The sequence below is a fragment of the Bubalus bubalis genome, chromosome 4 (genome assembly GCF_019923935.1).
Source record: "Bubalus bubalis isolate 160015118507 breed Murrah chromosome 4, NDDB_SH_1, whole genome shotgun sequence".
NCBI lineage: Eukaryota > Metazoa > Chordata > Mammalia > Artiodactyla > Bovidae > Bubalus > Bubalus bubalis.
This window is the reverse complement of record NC_059160.1, coordinates 41,221,322-41,245,078: the sequence shown is the minus strand read 5'-3', so window position 1 is coordinate 41,245,078 and position 23,757 is coordinate 41,221,322. Positions and strand designations below refer to the sequence as shown.

The 23,757-nt window shown below is 42.3% G+C and overlaps 1 long non-coding RNA gene across 6 annotated transcripts in view; it reads right to left on the bottom strand.

Moving 5' to 3' along the window:
• The window catches only part of LOC123333214, a 70,502-nt gene extending 49,244 nt beyond the window's left edge, over nt 1–21,258 (bottom strand). For 2 of the 6 annotated variants that reach the window (XR_006550424.2, XR_006550422.2), the window contains exons 1-3: nt 17,278–17,413; nt 14,608–14,741; nt 11,530–11,706 (exon numbers count right to left, since the gene is read on the bottom strand). This is a non-coding gene — a long non-coding RNA (uncharacterized LOC123333214). The other 4 variants (XR_006550423.2, XR_006550420.2, XR_006550419.2 and 1 more) reach the window with 4 other exon arrangements.
• Between the last annotated feature and the right edge of the window lie 2,499 nt (nt 21,259–23,757).

Genomic DNA, 23,757 nt, shown 5'->3' with positions numbered 1-23,757 from the left:
CTGCAATTGTAAATTGGGTTAGCCAGGGAAAGCCTCACTGAAAATGGAGTTGTCTTTAGCTGCGATTGGAAAAGCGTAAGAGAAACAAGTTTGCAGGAGGAACATCAAGAGCTTACTTTTGGCTGTAAGTTTGGCATGCCTGTTAGACATCCAAGGTAAAGATGTTGGATAGTTGCACTATGGATTCTGAGTTCAGGGGAAAATAATGGTGTATTTGTCAGGATCCAAATCAAGAGACAGAAACCACATAGCAATCTGAAGAGAGGTAGTTTAATGTTTAGAACTGTTAGAATTATCCAGAGAAATAGAGCTAAGGATGTATACAGATGTGTGTGTGTGTGTGTGTGTGTGTAGAGAGAGAGATTTATTTTAAGGAATCACCTGACAGTTGTGGAGCCATGGTAAATCCAAAATCTGCAGGTTAGGCTGGTGGACTGGAGACCCAAGGAAAGAACTGTAGTTCAAGTTCAAAGATCACTGACTGGCAGAATTTCTTCTTGCTCAAACGAGGTCAGTCTATGCTGAATTGAGGCCTTAAACAGATTGGATACATTATGGAGGATAATCTGCTTTACTCAAAGTCTACCAATGTGAATGTTTGTCTCATCTGAAAAACACTGTCACAGAAACTTCCAGAATAATGTCTGATTAAATATCTGGGTACCACGGCCCAGGTAAGTTAATGCATAAAATTAACCATCACAGACTACTATAATAAGAAACTGGAATGACGACGGATTTGCTACTAAGCAATAAAAAGAACTCTAAAGAATACAAAAATAGCACATATGGGGAGCAGCTACCAACTCTAGGGCTGAGGTAAGGTAAACCTCAAAGAGCCCCCTCCCACTTAGGCTGAGAGTCAGACTTTATTAGAGAGGGCACAGCCATGACCCGCTGGCTGGCAGAGGAGCTTACTGAGATGCTGCACCAGTGCCACTTGTTTGGAATCTGCTGTCAGGTGCCAGGGAAACATCCTTGGAGAGGTGGCATAGCCCAGAACTTGCTGGAAAGCCACTGGAGAAGGAGGTGCCAGGGAAGCCCTGCATGGAGAGGTGTGATACCAGTAAAGCTCGCTACAGAGCCCCCCAAGCCTCCCTACAGCAAGAGGTTAGCCTCTGAGACCGCAAGGACTTCCCTTGTGGCTCAGCTGGTAAAGAATCCACCTGCAGTGCAGGAGACCTGGGTTCGATCCCTAGGTTGGGAAGATCCCCTGGAGAAGGGAAAGGCTTCCCACGCCAGAATTCTGGCCTGGAGAATTCCATGGACCATATTGTCCATGGGGTTGCAAAGAGTCAGACACGACTAAGCGATTTTCACTTTCACTTTCCACAAGAGCCAGGAGCTGCACACTGGAGGAGCTCACAGAGGAGAGCACAGCAGAAGCTGGAAGAGAAGCTCCCTCCTCCAGTGCCTCTCCAGTGCATTCTATTAACAAAGATTAACACTGCCACCTGTCAGAAATGTCTACAAGAAGGTCTAGCTCCATTGCTGCAGAGCAAGATTTTTATTGCTATGGGGCAATAAATTGATAACTGCTCCAGACAGTTTAGTTCCTTATATTCAGTTAAGGAGGAAACAAAGGAGGGGAGTAGGAAAATGCAGGAGAAGATAAGAAGATAGTGAGCAAATGTCTCCAAACTTTATGAGGTAATGATTTAGAGCAGACACTGTCTGCCATGTTCATTTGAACTTAGTCCAGATGTATACAATTTTCATCCGCGCTCTTTAAAATATTGACTAACTGCAGTTACTATAATAAGGTCAGGAGGCTTTTGCAGTGTAAGGGAAAGAAGACCTCAGTGGCCACAATGGTGAAAAGCATTGGGTATGGGTATATTTTGAAGCTAAAGTCAGAAAGTTTCCTGATGGATTGAATATCGGGGATGAGGAAGAGTCAAAAATGACTCCAAGGGAAACCAGGAGAGCCACTAGAATCGTCACCTTCCTCAAGAACGTCAGGCTGGTGGCATCTTTCACCACCAGAGGCCTCACTCTAATTCTGCCCACACTCAGCTCACGCACTAACTACACCATCATGATCAACCAGGCCACACCATACACCTACCTACCCAGTGCTCTTTCAAGACGATGGGAACAGGCCCAACATGCCTAGCCACCCCCAGACCCTCAGAGCGCTGGAATGGCTGAAATGGCGGAAGAACTGTGAGCTCCTCTGTTGACAGGGACAGGGCCCCTCCCCGGCGGCCCCCAATAAAAATGTGAAAACCAAAAATGAAAATGACTCCAAGGATTTTGACCTGAACAAACGGGAAAGGAGAGGCTAGAATTTCTACTAACTGAGATGAGTAAGGATGTGGGGAGAACAGGATTTAAAGACAGATCAGGAGTTCAGTTTTGGACATGTTAAATTGCAGATATTGACTAGACATCCAAGTGAAAATGGTGAACAGGAAATTGAATGTCTGAGTCTGGATCTTCTGAGCTATTGGACTTCTGATATGCATTTTGGAGTTGCTGGCATGTATAGATAGAATTTAATGTTATAAAATTGGATGAGGACACAAAAGGAGTAAGTTATTAAATAATCTCTCAAAACTTTAATTTTCCAGTATTGTGACATGATTTGCTGTTTGACATTTACATTACTCTCAGTGTTTCACTATTCTAAACAATACTATAATGAACAAACATCCTTGCTTTGTGAGAAATTACCATTTTTATAGGTCAAAGACAAATGTCAACCCCATATGATTCAACCTAATATTTTTGATAATTCTTTTGGTTCTTTATCCTGATATGTGCTTTACTTTGATTAAAATAGATACTGTAACCTAGATGGAGCAATTACTCTCTGAGCAATCTAAAAATAAATCACTCTAGTCAGAGCCAACACGTGGGCCAGATGTTCCTTATACTCAACCCGGAGGCCTTTTACCTACCCATACTACCTACCTACTACTCATACCACCTAGCTACTTGTGTTAAGTGCCCCAAAACTCTTCCTTGATTTCCCTCTTACATCCTGTTCAAAAGCAGCAGGACTTCAAAATGCCTGGACACAAAAACAATGGACTCAATAAGAAATAGACAAAGTCTCAGTTATAGTAAGATAAAGCTCTCCTTTCTCAATAATTGATAAAGAAATAGATATCAGTAGAAACACAGAGGACTTGCACAACAGTACCAACCAACTTGACCTAATTGATATTATTAGAATGTCGAACACCACCAGAATACAAATTCTTTTCAAGTACACAAAGAACACTTACCAAGATTGCCCATATTCAGGTCAATAAAACATGTCAAATTTAAAAAGATTTAAGTCATGCAAAGTATGTTCTTTGGCCACAAGGGTCAAAAAATGAATCAAAACTGAAAGCAGAAAGTATTTTGAACCAAATGAAAATAAAGCATATCAATATTTGTGGGATACATCGAAAGCAGCTCTTAAAAAGAAATTAATTGCATTGAACACTTCTGTTGAGGAAAAAAAAAAGATCTCAAATCAATGACATATACTTCAGCCTTTAAAAACCTAAAAACAATAATATAATAAAGATCAGAGCAGAAATCAATTAAACAGAAAACAGAAAAAGAAAATCAGTGAAAACAGAAGGTAGTTCTTTGAGAAACCAATAAAATTGATAAAACTTTAGCCAGACTGATTACAGAAAAAAAAAAAAAAGACACAAATTGCCACATAAGAATGAGAGAGGTGATGCAAATACAGACATTACATACATTAAAAAGATAATAAGAGAATGTTATGAGTATCTTTTTGGCAAGAAATTCTGTATCTTAGATGGTAGATAAATTTCTTAAAGACATTAACTACCAAAGATCACTTAAGAAACAGATAAAATGAGTAGCCTATATGTATTACATTAAAGAAATTGAATTTGTTATTCAACTTTTTTTTATCTTTGTCATCTGAGTTTGTTTCCAAGGCAAAATATTCAACATCACAGTAATCCAAGTCAATGCCCCAACCTAGACTAATGCCAAAGAAGCTGAAGTTGAATGATTCTAGGAAGATCTATAAGACCTCCTAGAACTAACACCAAAAAAAGATGTCCTTTTCATTATAAGGGACTGGAATGTGAAAGTAGGAAGAGAAACCTCGAATAAGAGGCAAATTTGGCCTTGGAGTACAAAATGAAGGCAAAGGCTAGCAGAGTTTTGCCAAGAGAACACACAAGTCATAGCAAATACCCTCTTCCAACAGCACAAGAGATGACTGTATGCAGGGACATCACCAGATGGTCAATACTAAATCAGATTTACTATAGTCTTTTAAGCCGAAGATGGAGAAGCTCTACACAGTTGACAAAAGAAAACCAGTAGCTGACAGTGGCTCAGATCATGAGCTCCTTATTGCAAAACTCAGACTTACATTGAAGAAAGTAGGGAAAACCACTAGGCCACTCAAGTATGACCTAAGTCAAATCCCTATAATTATACAGTTGAGGTGACAAATAGATTTAAGGGACTAGATCTGTTAGACACAGTGCCTGAAGAAATATGGACAAAGGTACATAACACTGTACAGAGGGTGGTGACCAAAACCATCCCCAAGAAAAAGAAATGCAAGAAGGCAAGGTGGTTATCTGAGGAGGCCTTACAAATAGTTGAGAAAAGAAGAGAAATGAAAGGAAAGGAGAAAGGGGAAGATATGCCCAAATGAACGCAGCTTTCCAAAGAATAGCACGGAGAGATAAGAAAGCCTTCCTCCGTGATCATAGCGAAGAGATAGAGGAAAACAATGAGCTGATGCTGTGAAAGCGCTGCACTCAATATGCCAGCAAAATTGGAAAACTCAGCAGTGGCCACAGGACTGGAAAAGTCAGTTTTCATTCCAATCCCAAAGGTCAATGCCAAAGAATGTTCAAATTACTGTATAATTGCATTCTTTTCACATGCCAGCAAGATTATGCTCAAAATCCTTCAAGCTAGGCTTCAGCAGTATGTGAATCGAGAACTTCCAGATGTACAAGTTAGATTTAGAAAAGGCAGAGGAACCAGAGATCAAATTGCCAACATATGCCAGATCATCGAAAAAGCAAGGAAATTAAAAAAAAAAAAAAAAAAACATCAACTTCTGCTTCACTGACTATGCTAAAGTCTTTGACTGTGTGGATCACAACAAACTGTGGAAGACTCTTAATGAGATGGGAATACCACAACACATTACCTGCCTCCTGAGAAATATGTGTGCAGACAGAAGCAACAGTAAGAACTGGACATGGAACAATGGACTGGTTCAAAATTGGGAAAGAAGTACGTCAAGGCTGTATATTGTCACCCTGCTTATTTAACTTCTATGCAGAGTATATCATGCGAAATGCTGGGCTGGACGAAGCATAGGCTGGAATCAAGATTGCCAGAGAAATATCAACAACCTCAGATATGTAGGTGATACCATTTTAATGGCAGAAAGTGAAGAGGATCTAAAGAGCCTCTTGATGAAGGTGAAATGGGACAGTGAAAAAGCTGGCTTAAAACTCGATATTCAAAAAGTTAAGATCATGCCATCAGGTCCTATCACTTCAAGGCAAACAGATGGGGAAAATGTGGAAACAGTGTCAGATTTCATTTTCTTGGGCTCCAAAATCACTGCAGACGGTGACTGCAGCCTTGAAATTAACAGACGCTTGCTTCTTGGAAGAACAGCTATGACAAACTTATACAGTGTATTAAAAAGGAGACATCACTTTGCAGACAAAGGTATATATAGTCAAAGCTAAGTATGGTATCTTTTCTGGTAGTTGTGTATGGATGTGAGAGTTGGACTATAACGAAGATTGAGTGCCGAAGAATTGATGCTTTCAACAGACACGTGTACCCCAGTGTTCATCGCAGCACTGTTTACAATAGCCAGGACATGGAAGCAACCTAGATGTCCACCGGCAGATGAATGGATAAGAAAGCTGTGGTACATATACACAATGGAATATTACTTAGCTATTAAAAAGAATGCATTTTAATCAGTTCTAAAGAGGTGGATGAAACTGGAGCCTATTATACAGAGTGAAGTAAGTCAGAAAGAAAAACACCAATACAGTATATTAACACATATATATATGGAATTTAGAAAAATAATAACAAGGACCCTCTATGTGAGACAGCAAAAGAGACACAGATATAAAGAACAGACTTTTGGACTCTGTGGGAGAAAGCGAGGGTGGGATGATTTGAGAGAATATAATAACATATATATTATCATATGTGAAATAGGTCACCAGTCCAGGTTTGATGCATGGGCCAGGGTGCTCAGGGCTGGTGCATTGGGATGACCCCGAGGGATGCGATGGAGACGGAGGTGGGAGGGGGTTCAGGATGGGGAACACATGTACACCCATGGCTGATTCAAGTCAATGTATGGCAAAAACCACTATAATATTGTAAAGTAATTAGCCTCCAATTAAAAGAAATAATTAAAAAAAAAAAGAATTGATGCTTTCAAACTGTGGTCCTGGAGAAGATTCTTGAGAGTCCCTTGGACAATGAGATGAAACCAGTCAATCCTAAAAGAAATCAACCCTGAAATTTCATTGGAAGGACTGATGCTGAAGCTGAAACTCCAATACTTTGGCCACCTGATGCAAAGAGCTGACTCATTAGGAAAAACCTTGATTCTGGGAAAGATCGAGGGCAAGAGGAGAAGAGGGTGACAGAGGATGAGATGGTTGGATGGCATCACTGACTGAATGGACATGAGTTTGAGCAAGTTCCAGGAGATAGTGAAGGACAGGGAAGCCTGGTGTGCTGCAGTTCATGGGTCACAAATAGTCAGACACAACTTAGCACCTGAACAACAACAAATTAACCTTCTCCCAAAGAAAAACTCCAAGTCCAGATAATTTTACTAGTGAATTCTATCCAAAATTTAAGGAATAAATAATGAAAATTCCATACAAAGTTTTCCAGAAAATGGATAAAGAAGTCTGTGTTAGTTTGTTAGGGCTGCCATAACAAAGACTAGTTGGCTTAAGCAACAGAAATTTATTTTCTCCATATTCCGAAGGCTAGAATTCTGAGAGCATGGTGTCAGCAGGACTGGTTTCTTCCACGGCCTTTCTCTTTGACTTACAGATGGCTGTCCTCTTTCTGTCTTCATATGGTCTTCTCTCAGTGGATGTCTGGTCCTAACTTCCTCCTCCTCTAAGGTCACCAGTCATATTGGATTAGGGCCAACCCTAATGACTTCATTTCAACTTACCTCTTTAAAGACCTTATCTCCAAATACTGTCACAATCTGAGGTACTGGGGGTTAGGATTTCAACACATGAATTCTGAGAGGATACAATTCAGCCCACGACAAGGTAATAGTCAGCACTGCCCTGATACCAATATCAAACAAATTACAAGAAAAGAAAAATACAGACCAAGAACTCTTATGAAGGTAGGTGTTAAAATTCTTAACAAAATATTAATTCAAATTCTATGATACAAATATATGTCATGTATAATTGGGGTCTATTAGGGAAAACAAGGTTGGGTTAACATTCAATCAAGCAATTTAATTCACCATACTTACAGACTAAAAAAATAAAAGCAAGTTATAGGTTCACCCCAATAGAGGCAAAAAAATTGACAAATTCTAAAAAAGCAAATTGGCTGTCTGGGGAGGCCTTACAAATAGCTGTGAAAAGAAGAGAAGTGAAAAGCAAAGGAGAAAAGGAAAGGTATAAACATCTGAATGCAGAGTTCTAAAGAATAGCAAGAAGAGATAAGAAAGCCTTCTTCAGCGATCAATGCAAAGAAATAGAGGAAAACAACAGAATGGGAAAGACTAGGGATCTCTTCAAGAAAATCACAGATACCATAAAGGACAGAAATGGTATGGACCTAACAGAAGCTGAAGATATTAAGCAGAGATTGCAAGAATACAAAGAAGAACTATACAAAAAAGATCTTCACGACCCAGATAATCACAATGGTGTGATCACTGACCTAGAGCCAGACATCCTGGAATGTGAAGTCAAGTGGGCCTTAGAAAGCATCACTACGAACAAAGCTAGTGGAGGTGATGGAATTTCAGTTGAGCTATTCCAAATCCTGAAAGATGATGCTGTGAAAGTGCTGCACTCAATATGCCAGCAAATTTGGAAAACTCAGCAGTGGCCACAGGACTGCAAAAGGTCAGTTTTCATTCCAATCCCAAAGAAAGGCAATGCCAAAGAATGCTCAAACTACCGCACAATTGCACTTATCTCACACGCTAGTAAAGTAATGCTCAAAATTCTCTAAGCCAGGCTTCAGCAATATGTGAACCGTGAACTTCCTGATGTTCAAGCTGGTTTTAGAAAAGGCAGAGGAACCGGAGATCAAATTGCCAACATCCACTGGATCATTGAAAAAGCAAGAGAGTTCCAGAAAAACATCTATTTCTGCTTTATTGACTATGCCAAAGCTTTGACTGTGTGGATCACAATAAACTGTGGAAAATTCTGAAAGAGATGGGAATACCAGACCACCTGACCTGCCTCTTGAGAAACCTATAAGCAGGTCAGGAAGCAACCGTTAGAACTGGACATGGAGCAACAGACTGGTTCCAAATAGGAAAAGGAGTGCGTCAAAGCTGTATATTGTCACCCTGTTTAACTTATATGCAACCTGTTTATTTAACTTATATGCAGAGTACATCATGAGAAACGCTGGACTGGAAGAAACACAAGCTGGAATCAAGATTGCCGGGAAAAATATCAATAACCTCAGATATGCAGATGACACCACCCTTATGGCAGAAAGTGAAGAGGAACTCAAAAGCCTCTTCATGAAAGTGAAAGTGGAGAGTGAAAAAGTTGGCTTAAAGCACAACATTCAGAAAACGAAGATCATGGCATCCAGTCCCACCATTTCATGGGAAATAGATGGGGAAACAGTGGAAACAGTGTCAGACTTTATTTTTGGGGGCTCCAAAATCACTGCAGATGGTGACTGCAGCCATGAAATTAAAAGACGCTTGCTCCTTGGAAGGAAAGTTATGACCAACCTAGATAGCATATTCAAAAGCAGAGACATTACTTTGCCAACAAAGGTTTGTCTAGTCAAGGCTATGGTTTTTCCTGTGGTCATGTATGGATGTGAGAGTTGGACTGTGAAGAAGGCTGAGCGCTGAAGAATTGATGCTTTTGAACTGTGGTGTTGGAGAAGACTCTTGAGAGTCCCTTGGACTGCAAGGAGATCCAACCAGTCCATTCTGAAGGAGATCAGCCCTGGGATTTCTTTGGAAGGAATGATGCTAAAGCTGAAACTCCAGTACTTTGGCCACCTCATGCGAAGAGTTGACTCAGTGGAAAAGACTCTGATGCTGGGAGGGATTGGGGGCAGGAGGAGAAGGGGACGACAGAGGATGAGATGGCTGGATGGCATCACTGACTTGATGGATGTAAGTCTCAGTGAACTCGGGGAGTTGGTGATGGACAGGGAGGCCTGGCGTGCTGCGATTCTTCGGGTCGCAAAGAGTCGGACATGACTGAGCGACTGATCTGATCTGATCTGATCTGACTGTTCATTCAAGATTTAGGAAAAAAACCTAAAATTCTTCCTCATATCTTCCTCACATCAGATATACTGGGTTCATGGGTTAGAAACTGCTTAAAATCATCTGCAAAAATCTACAGCTAACATCATCCTTTATGAAATACTGAGTGCTTCCCCCATAAGATCAAGAACAGGCAGATATCCACTGTTAACACTTCTATTCAACATTGTACTGTAGTTTCTAATCAGTGCAATAAAATAAGAAAAAGAAAAGGCATAAAGATTGGAAAGAAAGAAATAAAATTGTCTTTATTCACAGATTAATGATTGTCCATTTATCAACAGACAATCCTATGGGATTTACTAAAAACTTACTGATGCTAGTGAGTGAGATTAGCAAGGTCGGAAGATATATAGTCAAGGTACAAAAATTAATTGCATTTCTATATGCAACAGCATTACAAATCTGAGATACTTGGGGATAAATTTGACAAAAAATGGGCAAGACTCACTCACTGAAAACTATTGAGGAAAGCTAAAGTCCTAAATACATGCAGAACTATAGTGTGGTCCTAGATCAGAAGATTCAGTATTATTAAGGTGTCAGTTCTCCCCAAATTGATCTATAGAGTCAATGCACCTAATTCAAACTCCCAGCAATCGTTTTCACAGAACTTAACAAACTGTTTCTAAAACTTATGGAATTTGAAAGCCCTAGAAGAGCCTAAATTATATGGAACTAGAGTTTAAAAAGAAACTTGGAAGACTTACACTACCTGATTTCAATACAGTGAATCCCCTACATATGAATGAGTTCCATATTAAAAGCACATTCATAAGTCCAATTTGTTTGTAAGTTCAACAAAGTTAGCCTAGGTGCCCAGCTAACACCATTGGCTATATAGTATTATACTGTAATAGGTTTATAATACTTTTAATATAAAGAATACATAAAAACAAAAAATAAAACATTATTAATCTTACAGTACAGTACTTCGAAAAGTGCAGTAGTACAGTATAATAGCTGGCATACAGAGGCTGGCATTAAGTGAATAAGCAAGAAGAGGTAGTGACCGTAGGAGGGAGAGAAGGTGGGAGGTGGTAAAGCTGAAGGATCATCAGCAGTAGGAGAGAAAGGGCAATTTCACTCATGCCTAATGTTGACAGAACACTCTCTCTCTGAAAGTTTGTAACTTGAAGATTCATGTGTAGGGGACTTGTGTGTGTGTGTGCTCAATCACTCAGTCATGTCCAACTCTTTGCAGCCCCGTGGACTGTAAGCTGCCAGGCTCCTCTGCCCACGGAATTTTCCAGGCAAGAATACTGGAGTGGGGTGCCACTTCCTACTCCAGGGGATCTTCCAGACCCAGGGATTCACCTCCTGCATTGGCGGGTGGATTCTTTACCACTAGCACCACCTGGGAACCCCTTTAGTGCTTATACTTAAAGCTACAGTGATTAATACAGTGTGGGGGAAATTAAGGTAAAGCTAGACAAATCTAGGTCAACTGAACAAAAAGTCTGGTAACACACCCACACATACATGCTCAATTGCTCAACAAAGTTATAAGGGTTGTTAAGTGTCAAAAGGATAGTCTTTTCAGTGAATGGCCCTGGAACAATTGAATAACTACATGCAAAAGAAATGAAGTTTGATCCACACCTCACAGCATATATTTTCAATCAACTCAAAATGGATCACAGATACAAATGTAAATTTTAAAATTAAAAAACTGATAGAATATAGAGTAAATGACCTTGGGTTAGGCAAAGATTTCTGATATGACAAATAATACAGTCCTTAAAACTGATAAATTTGACTAAACAAAAATTAAGAATGTATGTATGCTTTTTGTTCAAGTTTCAGACATATATTAATTAGTGTAAACCCTCAACACAATACACAATCATGATTTCATGCATTTAAAGGGGAAATATTTCCTGGTTAAATAGAAAATTTTACAAATGACTTCTGGAAGACCTTCATTCTAAGCAGCTTTATAGTCAAACATTTCATTTAGGAGTCTGGACCTTCTTTCTTCAACTTACTGTAATCCACAGTCACTGAATAGAACTTACCTTGATCACTGGGATTCAGTTTCTTCTGGCTTATTCTTTCTGTTCCAACTGATCGGACAATGCCAGATACAAGGCACACGTGCTGCTCCAGTAGCTCCAGCTCCAATAAATACAAGGAAAGAAACCAACCTTGTATGTTTCTTGGCCTAACCAAGGATCTAGTGGAGCATATTTGATCTGAAAGGAGACGAGAACAAATCCGCCAGGCCCCAGACTAAGTAGTCTCTGCCCAAATGTACACATTTTGGAAGATACTTTTAGAAAAATGTAAAAATAAGCCATAGGTTAGGAGAACATTAGCAAATCACATATATGATAAAGGACTTGTATCCAACATACATAAAGAACTCTCAAAATGCAATAAAGAGTCCAACAACAAAAAGTGACAATTGATTTGAAAGGATACTTCACCAAAGAAGACATTTTTTGTGTTAATTGCTCAGTCGTGTCCAACTCTTTGCGACCCCCATGGACTATAGCCCACCAGGCTCCTGTGTCCATAGAATTCTCCAGGCAAAAATATTGGAGTGGGTTGCCACTCCATTCTCCAGGGGATCTTCCCGACCCAGGGATTGAACCAGGGTCTCCAGAATTGCAGACAGATTCTTTACCATCTGACCCACCAGGAAGCCCTCCTGACATATTGATGGCAAAAAGCACACAAAAAGATGTTCAGCATCATTAACTATCTGAGAAATGCAAATTAAAATAAGATACCATTGCACGCCTCTGAGGATGGCTAAAATTGAAAGGACTGGCCAGACCAAATAATGGTAAAGGATGTATAATAATCAATTTTCATACACTGCTGACGGCAATGTAAAATAGTACAACTACATTGGAAAACAGTTTGACAGTTTCTTAAAAACTTTGACATATACCAATAGTATGATCCAGCCATTCTATTAAGAAGTAATTAATTACTGAAAAGAAATAAAATCATATGTCCACAAAAATACTTGCATATGAATGTTAATCACAGTTTCATCTGTAATAGCCAAAAACTGGAATCAACCATACAATCAACAGATGAGTGGACAAATAATTTGTGGTATATCCATACAATAAAATACTACTCAGCAATAAAAAGCAGTAAACTATTAATACATGCAACAACACAGATGCAAACAATTTAAAAAAAAAGAGCCATGCAAATAACCTGTAGTGACAAAAGATAATCAGTTGCTGCTTGGAGAGGGGCCTGGAGGGAGGGGTTAACAGAAGCCCAAGGAAACTTTGGAGGTAACAGATATATTCATAATCTTAACTGCAGCGGTAAGTTTCATGAGTACATACTCATGTCAAAATTGCATACTTTAAGTATACGAAACTTGTTGAAAGTCAATGACACCTCAAGGTTTTTTTAAAAATATAACTGAAAAGTTGAGAATACACACATTATAATTAAAATGTAATATTAAACAAAGGAAAAACCCAATAACTTGATTTATCAATCGTTCCCGTCTACCTCATTCTATAAGCTGCTTAGTTTCATCACGTCTTTATCCACAAGCACTGAAGGCATTGATGCCAAAGGCTAGAAGAGGTCAGGTAAATCTAGACAGACCCAAGAAGCGCCAGCATCAAGAACCGCAGGCATACAACTGCAGTCACAGTTACACGTTCTTTCAAAAAAGACAACCTGCATTTTTGCTTCTATGTTTCTACTTGGCATGTTGTTAGTTCAGTTCAGTTGCTCAGTCGTGTCTAACTCTTTGTAAACCCATGAACCACAGCATGCCAGGCTTCCCTGTCCATCACCAACTCCCGGAGTCCACCCAAACCCACGTCCATTGAGTCGGTGATGCCATCCAACCATCTCATCCTCTGTCGTCCCCTTCTCCTCCTGCCCTCAATCTTTCCCAGCATCAGGGTCTTTTCAAATGAGTCAGCTCTTCGCATCAGGTGGCCAAAGTACTGGAGTTTCACCTTCAACATCAGTCCTTTCAATGAACACTCAGGACTGATCTTTAGGATGGACTGGTTGGATCTTCTTGCAGTCCAAGGAACTCAGAAGTCTTCTCTACCACCACAGTTCAAAAGCATCAATCCTTGGGCGCTCAGCTTTCTTGACAGTCCAACTCTCACATCCATACATGACCACTAGAAAAACCATATCCTTGACTAGATGGGCCTTTGTTGACAAAGTAATGTCTCTGGCATGTTATAGTGACTCTTTAATCTTCTTTCCTTAAAACCCTTGCAGGACCCTTAGTGTGCCCATTAATCCCAAATTATTGTATCATGATCCTATGCAAACTTAACCAAGCCCCCTTCCCCATGGAAAGTTCTGCCTTAGACCAATCTCCAAAACTTCAGTAAATATCCAAACTCCACCCTTTGCCCTCTGATAGGTTACTAAGACTCTGTCAAGGTAAAGCTCTTCCTTACTGTGCAAGCAATAAACAGAAAGTTTTGATGATAATTCAGGAAGCCAGTGTTCAACATTATTGATTGTGTATTTCCTCTTCTGAGTTATTTTAGTAACCTTTTCCCATTCATTTTTAATATGCGGCTTTGACTTATAGTTTAAAAACATTTTGGAGCTATTCTTTGGTCTATATGATGTCAGTATTTTCTCACTTTCCTTTTAGGTTTGGGGATTTTCTGTTGCACAGAAAATTTAAGCTTTCAATTGTTTAAAATTATTAACCATTCCTTAAAAATAAATCAATAAATAAAGCGGTACAGCTTCTGGTGCCATACTGCCTGGTTGCAAATCTCTGCTGCTTACTAGCTGAAGACCCTTGTTTATCACTTAACTCTCTGGGAACCTGGTTCCCTCATCTTTTTCCCCACAGGAATGCAAGCTCCACAAAGGAAGCATTTTTGATCGTTTTGTTAATTGCTGTAGCTCTGGGAACAGTGCCTGACACACAGCGCTCAATAAATATTTGTTAAATGAATGAATCTACAAAGCCAGACCAATAATCTTATTTGCCTCATATGGTTGTTATGAGAACAAACTAATCCTTGTAAATTTTGGTCTAGAACAATGCCTGGCACACAGTAAGAATGCAAGAAATGTCAGCTTCCCCACCCCCAATACCAGAATCCCGCCTCTTTGTGAAGTCTTACCTGAATACCCCTCTCCTCCATCTTCCTTTCTCCCTTGTCCACTCCCGCCGGATTTGCATCTCTGTTCCTCTTTAGCAGCACCCACATGTCACGACTCAGATAATCACGATGGTGTGATCACTGACCTAGACATCCTGGAATGTGAAATCAAGTGGGCCTTAGAAAGCATCACTACGAACAAAGCTAGTGGAGGTGATGGAATTCCAGTTGAGCTATTCCAAATCCTGAAAGATGATGTTGTGAAAGTGCTGCACTCAATATGCCAGCAAATTTGGAAAACTCAGCAGTGGCCACAGGACTGGAAAAGGTCAGTTTTCATTCCAGTCCCAAAGAAAGGCAATGCCAAAGAATGCTCAAACTACCGCACAATTGCACTCATCTCACATGCTAGTAAAGTAATGCTCAAAATTCTCCAAGCCAGGCTTCAGCAATACGTGAACCGTGAACTTCCTGATGTTCAAGCTGGTTTTAGAAAAGGCAGAGGAACCAGAGATCAAATTGCCAACATCCGCTGGATCATCGAAAAAGCAAGAGAGTTCCAGAAAAACATCTATTTCTGCTTTATTGACTATGCCAAAGCTTTGACTGTGTGGATCACAATAAACTGTGGAAAATTCTGAAAGAGATGGGAATACCAGACCACCTGATCTGCCTCTTGAGAAATCTGTATGCAGGTCAGGAAGCAATAGTTAGAACTGGACATGGAACAACAGACTGGTTCCAAATAGGAAAAGGAGTACGTCAAGGTTGTATACTGTCACCCTGCTTATTTAACTTCTATGCAGAGTACATCATGAGAAACGCTGGACTGGAAGAAACACAAGCTGCAATCAAGATTGCTGGGAGAAATATCAATCACCTCAGATATGCAGATGACACCACCCTTATGGCAGAAAGTGAAGAGGAACTCAAAAGCCTCTTCATGAAAGTGAAAGTGGAGAGTGAAAAAGTTGGCTTAAAGCTCAACATTCAGAAAACGAAGATCATGGCATCCCATCACTTCATGGGAAATAGATGGGGAAACAGTGGAAACAGTGTCAGACTTTATTTTTGGGGGCTCCAACATCACTGCAGTTGGTGACTGCAGCCATGAAATTAAAAGACGCTTACTCCTTGGAAGGAAAGTTATGACCAACCTAGATAGCATATTCAAAAGCAGAGACATTAAAAAAAAAAAAAAGGCAGAGACATTACTTTGCCAACAAAGGTCCGTCTTGTCAAGGCTATGGTTTTTCCTGTGGTCATGTATGGATGTGAGAGTTGGACTGTGAAGAAGGCTGAGCGCTGAAGAATTGATGCTTTTGAACTGTGGTGTTGGAGAAGACTCTTGAGAGTCCCTTGGACTGCAAGGAGATCCAACCAGTCCATTCTGAAGGAGATCAGCCCTGGGATTTCTTTGGAGGGAATGATGCTGAAGCTGAAACTCCAGTACTTAGGCCACCTCATGAGAAGAGCTGACTCATTGGAAAAGACTTTGATGCTGGGAGGGATTGGGGGCAGGAGGAGAAGGGGACGACAGAGGATGAGATGGCTGGATGGCATCACTGACTCGATGGACATGAGTCTGAGTGAACTCCGGAGTTTGTGATGGACAGGGAGACCTGGCATGCTGTGATTCATGGGGTCGCAAAGAGTCGGACACAATTGAGCGACTGAACTTAACTGAACATGTCACTTCGAGTTCTTAACTTTTGGGCAGCTCTAAGCCCCTCTGAGAATCCAAGGAGAGCTATAAACACTCACCCTAGAAAAATACACCTATGCACAAGCTACTTTTCAGTACAATTTCAAGGAGCTCATAGAATCTAGATTCCTGAATTAAGTAGACCTTAATGTCAAAACTCCGTACTGCTTAGTAGCAACAAAGCTTAACAGGTCACAGGAAATTTCTCAGAGCAGGTCTTAAGGGTTAAAGTACAAACTGAGCATCAAGAGCAGAGCTCCTCTGGGTTGCAAATTTCTTTCTCCTTTTGAAGAGATGAGGATTATTCCTTCCTGACTGTCCTTTCAGCGCTGACCCTTCACCCTAACCGGACAGGGAAAAGCTGTTGGGTACGAGGGGCCGGGAGGAAGGGGGTTCTTAGTGAAAGCAGGGGGCTTCAACAGATTCCAAGATGAGCCGTAAACTTCCTAAACTTCGGCCACCCAGTCTCCCGGTTGGTAGTCAACAAATTCTCACCAACATAATGAACCGAGTTCCAGTCTTCTCAAGCAGGAAAGAGGGGTAAAACGGAAGACTGTCATACTGCCCTCTCGGGAAAAGAGGCAGACTGGGCAGTATGCAAGTGAAGAGCCCTGGACCCTGTGACTACCCGCGTAACTTCTATCAATTCTGTAAACTTCCTAAGCCTCCGTTTTGCCCTAAGAATGGGAATTAGCAGAATGAACCTCGTACTTTGGTTGTGAGGTAACTAAACCACCGACACACTGTCTTGCACCTGGAAGCACCCAATAATTATGAGCTGGTTTTTTTATTAACATTAAATAACAACCGGAAGGAAGGACGTTGCCTGCTTACCAACCTTGTGGGCCTGGAGTCGGCTCAGAGGCAGGAGAGCGGCGCGCAGAGCGCTGGCCTGGGCGGGGCCTGCGCCACCTCCCGGCCTCCCCCAGCCACAGGCCCGCCTACTTCTATACTTTTGCCCCCCTTCCAGGGAGGCGGCCCCTTACCTTGTCGGTGTTCCGGAACTCCCTAGACAGAAATGCGCAGAGCCTCAAGGGGTTCCCTACCTCCCCCTCCTTTTAGCCACGGGCTGAGACTTCCTCATCTACGGATGGTTCTGTCAGAGTCAAAAATTACTGGACTCCGAGAAAGATGAAGGCCAGCCTTTTATTTTGATTAGAAGCAATCCCGGAGGGGAGAATGGATACATGTATATGTAAGGCTGAGTTCCTTTGCTGTTCACCTGAAACTATCACAACACTGTTTGTTAACCAGCTCATACCCCAATACAAAATAAAAGGTTAAAAAGAAAGCAACAGTCCCAGAGGTGAAGTGATTTGCCCAAAGTCGGCAACTTCCTGAAATTAGAAACCAATCGGAAGACTTCCATGTGGGTGTTCTTTCCGCTGTTATCAGGTTACCTCAGAGCCTTAGGATCTGCTTTTGAAAAGGAACGAAGAGGTCGGTTAGGGAAAGCCACTGAAGGAAAAAATATTCGGATTTGGTAACTGCTTATGGCAGGGGTTGAAAGAGTGGGGGGTGATACAGTGTGTAATCGGCTTCCCCCCAAAAAACACAATGTAAACAATTTTAGAATTGTTTTAGATCATGAATTTTAGTTGAGTGTATCTTCGGGCAGGGGCGGGGGAGCGGGGACTTAACCTGTTTTGTTTACCCAGCCAAGTGCCTAATGCAGAGTACCTAGTAAACGTTTGCCACCTGAATGACCGCGTGGCTGGGCGCGCCCCATCCACCATCGAGGTGCTGGAGGGTTTGTGGAGCCAAGCCCCACCTGGGAGGCACGTACGTCTTTCTTTTCCAGTTTTTCTCAGTTATGGCTTTGCCCTGAATATTCTTTGTTCTTAAATCCTTGACTGCATCTCTTGATTATTTCCTTAGGATATTTTCCTAGATGTGGGATTACTGTGAAGGGTATGCACACATTTAAGGCTCTAGATTCAGAACCCCTCCAGCGCTGCAAGAATGAGTCAGCTTCCCAGCGAGCTGGCTCTAACTAGGTATTAACAGGCTTCATTTTATTTATTTATGCCATCTTGATAAAACAAAAGTATTTTATTTGCCTTTCTTTGTGGACTAATAAGACTGACATTGAAGTAATTTTAAAGAAATGCTATAAGGAGCCCGGAGAAATACTTGTGTGCGGTGGGAGACCAGTGAAATTAGGCACCTTCTGCCCCAAAAGGGGAAACCTAAGGGCAACCATTGTTGGGAGCAATTTGACCTGAAGATGTAAACATCTGAGCCTTCCTAGAGAGGCTCCCCCTGGGCCAGGGAGGGGAGCTGTGATTTACGCCTTTCCCTCTGCTACTTTCATTTCCTGATGAGTTAATATTTTAAAACTAATGAAAAACCAGTATACGTGTCTTTAAGGACAACAAGAGAAGGCAGAAGTGGGAAAACTATTTCAAGTTAAAGTCCTGGAGAAAGGGGAGGGGTGAGTGGTGAACTGTGAAACATGTTTCCACAAGATAGGAGGTAAGTCCTTGGGGGTCTGCTGCCAGTCTGGAGGGGCCCAAGGTGGGGTCTAGAGAGTTTGTATGTGAAAGGCTGCTCTTTGGTTGTGGAACTTATGAGGACAGGGATCCCCGAAGGACCTGGAAGGGGCTTTTAATGCACTTTGGAGGCTCACAGTTAAATCTCCAGGGACAAAGGAAAGCAGTAAGGAAGTGGAGGGAACCATGCAGCCCAGTCTGCTCTCAAGAGTACTGAGAAGGGAGCCTGTGGTTTTCCCAGAGAAAAGGCAACCACGAGCTGGGGAGCTTTTCTTGATTTATGAAACAATGAGGACTTCCCACCCTGCTAGAGCCAGGAACCAGCCCCAGTTCTTCTGAGGTCCACTGGGTTCTTTTACAAACCATACGGAGGAGGAGAACTATTTTACAAATGTTTACAGGCAGTTTTATTGACTAAACTAGCTCTCATTTACTCTCAACTAAATTTATAGTCTTAATTGCCATCATTACCATTTTTCTTGATAATAAACATACAAGATGTGTTTTATAGTTGGTGGGTGTTTTTTTTTTAATTAGCTTTGTGGGGGAGTTTATTTTCTTGATTGCTTTAAATTTCCTATTAAAGTCTTAAATTTAACAATCAGCTTCTCGCAGCTCAGCAATCTACGAATTTTTATGTCACTTTAATTCTTCTGAAAGAGCTTAAGCCAAATATGAACCAGTAGTTCTTAGAGGTTTAAATGAGTGATTTCAAAATCTTGTTACACTTCAAAATTATTTAGCTACTTTTAGAAAAAAAATTACAGTTGCCCCTGCCTCCTTTTTGAGAGACTAATTTTATAGGATTGGGACATCCCCTGGAACTGTTTTTTGTTTTGTTTTGTTTTTAAGCCTCCTTGGCGATCTTTTGGGATTCCCTGGTGGCTCAGACCGTAAAGCATCTGTCCGCAATGCAGGAGACCTGGGTTCGATCCCTGGGTCAGGAAGATCCCCTGGAGAAGGAAATGGCAACCCACTCCAGTACTCTTGCCTAGAAAATTCCATGGATGGAGGAGCCTGGTGGGCTACAGTCCATGGGGTCGCAAAAAGTCGGGCACGACTGAGCGACTTCACTTGTGACTTTTGTGGTGATCTCTTAGGGAACTGATGCCTAAATGTTTATCTATTTTGTTTGTCTTTTAAAATGGGATTTTGAAATGGCAGCTTTAACTTCTAAAATATTAAATCACTTTGCATTTCTGGAGAACATTCCTTTTCACCTCCCTCCCCACTTGGCCCAGGCTTCAGCTCTCCAGGCTCTGCAGTCCTTGCTTGACACTTACTGCCCTGTGTTCTCTCTGGTTCCTATGACTCCTGGTTTTCCTTCCTGGCAGCCTATTTGGGGTTTCCTGTTGTTCACTGGCCTGTCTTCTTGTACTGTCTTTCAAAGCACTGTTGCTGCTCAAGGTGTCCTGGAAACTCTGGTGGGCATATTATCCACTCCCACGATCGATCATTGATCGCCATTGGGTACTTACTGTTCTCTAATCTGCATCTCTCACTCTTGCTGTGGGAAGCCCTCCAGATGCCCATGTCAGCTGCCTAGAGAGCACCTACTCTCAGATGTCCCGCAAAGCACCTCACACTCCCTGTTTTTCAAATACTGAGCTCCTCACCATGTTTGTCCCCTGTGTTTCATATCCCAGAGAAAGGCTCTTCCAAATTATTCAAGGAGAAACCTGGGGATACCAGAGACTGCTGAACTTGCATCCTACAAGGTGGCGACAGTCAGTCTCTCAGCCTCACGAATTCCAGCTCCTTCGTATCTCTAGACTCCATTTTGTCCCTTCAGTCACTCCTTAGACCAAAATTCCCCAATGGCCTGCCTCATTCTCTCCACAACAGTATAATCAATTTTAGTCTCCAGCTTTAAGTTCTCCATCCTCCCAGGATAAAGTTCACCTTCACAAATTTGGGTTCAAAGGTTACACACCCTCTGGGTCCTGCTGGTCTCTCTACCACACTCTCCTCCCAAGGAAGGCACTTTCCCCACAGCCACACTGAGTTACAGCTGCAGCCCACCCTACCGGCCACTGCCCACCCCCTCCTCTTCACCTAGTCAATTTCTCTTCACTCTTCAGGTCCCAGCTGAGACACTGACAGAGAGCCTTTGAGATGGCCTCCTGCTATTCATGCCTTTGAGTGTGAGCTGGACTTCCTGATGTGATTCTGGAGAAGAGAGGATGGCCAAAGTGACAGGCTGCTGCTTTCAAGCACCCTCCCCCACCTTACCTGCTCTGTAGGAGGCTAGTTGCCCTGTTGAAATGCCCTGTGACGGAGGGGAGGGCTCCAGCCAACAACCTGTGAGGAACTGACTCCTGTCAGTAACCTCCAGCCAACAACCTGTGAGGAACTGACTCCTGTCAGTAACCGCAAGAGTGAGCTCAGAACTGGGTTCTCCACCAGTTGAGCCTTCAGCTGAGAGGACAGCCTTGGCCAATGGCAGTAGTGCCCCGCCCCCCCCATGAAAGGCCTTCAGCCTTGGGGGCACCTGGCTAAGCCACACCTGGATTCCTGACCCCAAGAAACAGATAATAAATGAAAGGCCTTCCGCCTGGGGGCACCTGGCTAAGCCACACCTGGATTCCTGACCTGAAGCAGCTCTGCTTTTGTTAATTTATTACAGAGAAATAGATTACCAGCACCACCTCTGGACCCCTGCCCTTCCTCCACACCAACTTCAGGGTCCTTCTGAGTTCCAGTTTCCACCTGTCATGATCAGAACTTAGCTTTAGAAATAGAATTAGGATTTGTCCTGATCTCTGCCTCCAAACTGCCGACTCTGGGGAAAAGTAGGATAGGAGGGAAGAAGGTCCATTTCCTTCCAGAGACCCTGAAGCCCACCCTGCTCCTACCACACCTTGGCACACCACGGCATCACACAGAGCACGTGCCCTAAGGAAGAGGCTCAGGCAGCAGAGCCACGCCTGCAGTCCCCACCTCCCGGCCAGTACACACTGGCCCCACAGGCCTTTGTGGGCCCACTGCCCTCCCTGAGGAGGAGGGTGGAGAATGGAGTCTCTCTTTGCTCCTTCGCACACAGCCTCAGGCCATGCTTTTTCGAGGGATCAGAGTAGGGGGAGCTGAATGGCAGGTAGGGAAGGAGGGCCACCCAGTTCCTCCAGCCAACTTAACTGTCACACTGTTCCAGGTGTGGTGGGGAGGCCCTGCAAAAAGCAAAACAAAACAAAAACCCCACTAGCCCAGAGTGCTTCCTGCTGCTTTCACTTTCCTGTGACTCCAGGCACAGGTCACTCGCTATCTCAGACCTATCCCTGAGCTCTGAATACAGTTCCTGGTTCCCAGCACCCGCCTCAGGGCAGGTATCAGCACTTCCGGCCCTAAGCCTGCGGTACCAGGAAGGTGGCAGCTCCTGAGGCCCCGCCCCCCACCCCTGCTGCCAGCCAGCCGACATCTCTATTGTGCCCAAGCTGGATGAATGAATGTTTGAGAGACATGCCTGGCTATGAACACTTCTCTATTTCAGAAGAAAAGATTCTAAATAACACTGCACGCACGCATGGCATGGGCTTCTGCCCTGCCCCACCCCCAGCAGTTTTCCTCTGGGCCCTTCCTCCTGCAGTGGCTTTCTGCTAGCTGCTGTCTGTGGCTAAAAAGCTTCTGCTCTAGAATGTGGTAGTGTAGTCATGGGAAGCACACAAGTTTGAGGGTGCAGGTCTGCTTTCAAAGCTGGATTTTGTCATTTAGGATATCTGACCCTGATTGTGTTACTAGCCAGCTAGGCCTCATCCTCTGGATGAGGTCAGCTAAAAAGCTGTTTGCCCCAGTACTGTGATTAGGTGAAATAAACCATGAATATGACTATGCAAGGCATCTGTAGTAGTAAGTGTTCAATAATTGCTTCTTGTGTGTTTTAAAAGGACTTTAACCATCCTTGTAATTTTTCCTTGGAAATTAGGCTAAATAAGATTGTTGATGTCTAGTTGACAAAGTGCCACTTTAGGTTTTTTGTTTGGTTTTTTGGCAGGAGGTGGAGTACGAAAAGATTGAAGGGTTAGGGGACCACTGTTTTACTGGTTTCTAATCTGACTCTCATCTGCTGTTCTGGGCAATACAGTAGAAACAGCTGCTCAAATGCACAAGGAATGGATGTGCCTGAACCTGCCTCCGACTCCCAGGTGGTAAGGTGTTTTTCATGTTTGTATTCAGGCCCCTGTGCCTCTGCTTTGGCCCTGTCACTGAGAGCATACAAACGCACTCAGCCATTAGCAGCAGATATACAGACTCAATTTCCAGATCAATAAACAGCTTGACTTCAAAAATTAAGTGCATTCGACTTTCTTTTCACTGCCCAGAGTATACACAGGGGGTCAAATAACAAGTCAGTAGTCTTTTCAAATCAGTCCAGTTTAGGTCTAGAGCATGCCAAGTGCCTGCGTGATGAGAAGAGTCAGACACACTGTGGTGAGATTTTTAGATATTTAAATCGACTGTAGAAGCATCTACACCCACAGAAAATTCATTGTAATTGTTCATCTTTTTCTCAACAATGTGAAAAGTTACCATAGGGTGGTAAACCTAGGTTTAATCAAAACCAGATCAAAATTTGAGTCCTGAAGTCAACATACTTACTTCCTTGATACCATAAAGAGGAAGGGGAAGTATAACAAGATATTTTAACAGTGGGAGAGGTAATCTGGCATTTTTGTATAAAGTCAGCACTTCAAATAATACTCCAAAGGGGCATCTACTCTCACCTAGTCTCTAGCAACTGTGTCTGAACTTGCTCTTCACCACAGCCACTTAGAGTCGTTCCATTTAAAATGATAAATACCAGTCATCACGTATAATCATTGGTAAGACACTTAAAGAAAGCAAAATAAAGATGTCAGGGAAGGAGGCTGACAGGATTTGACTGGTTGCTCAGACTGCTCAGGCAGTCAGGACTGCCTGACTTTATTTAAATCATAATGCCCAGATCCTCAGCTTTGAAGATCCCCAAACTCCCTATTT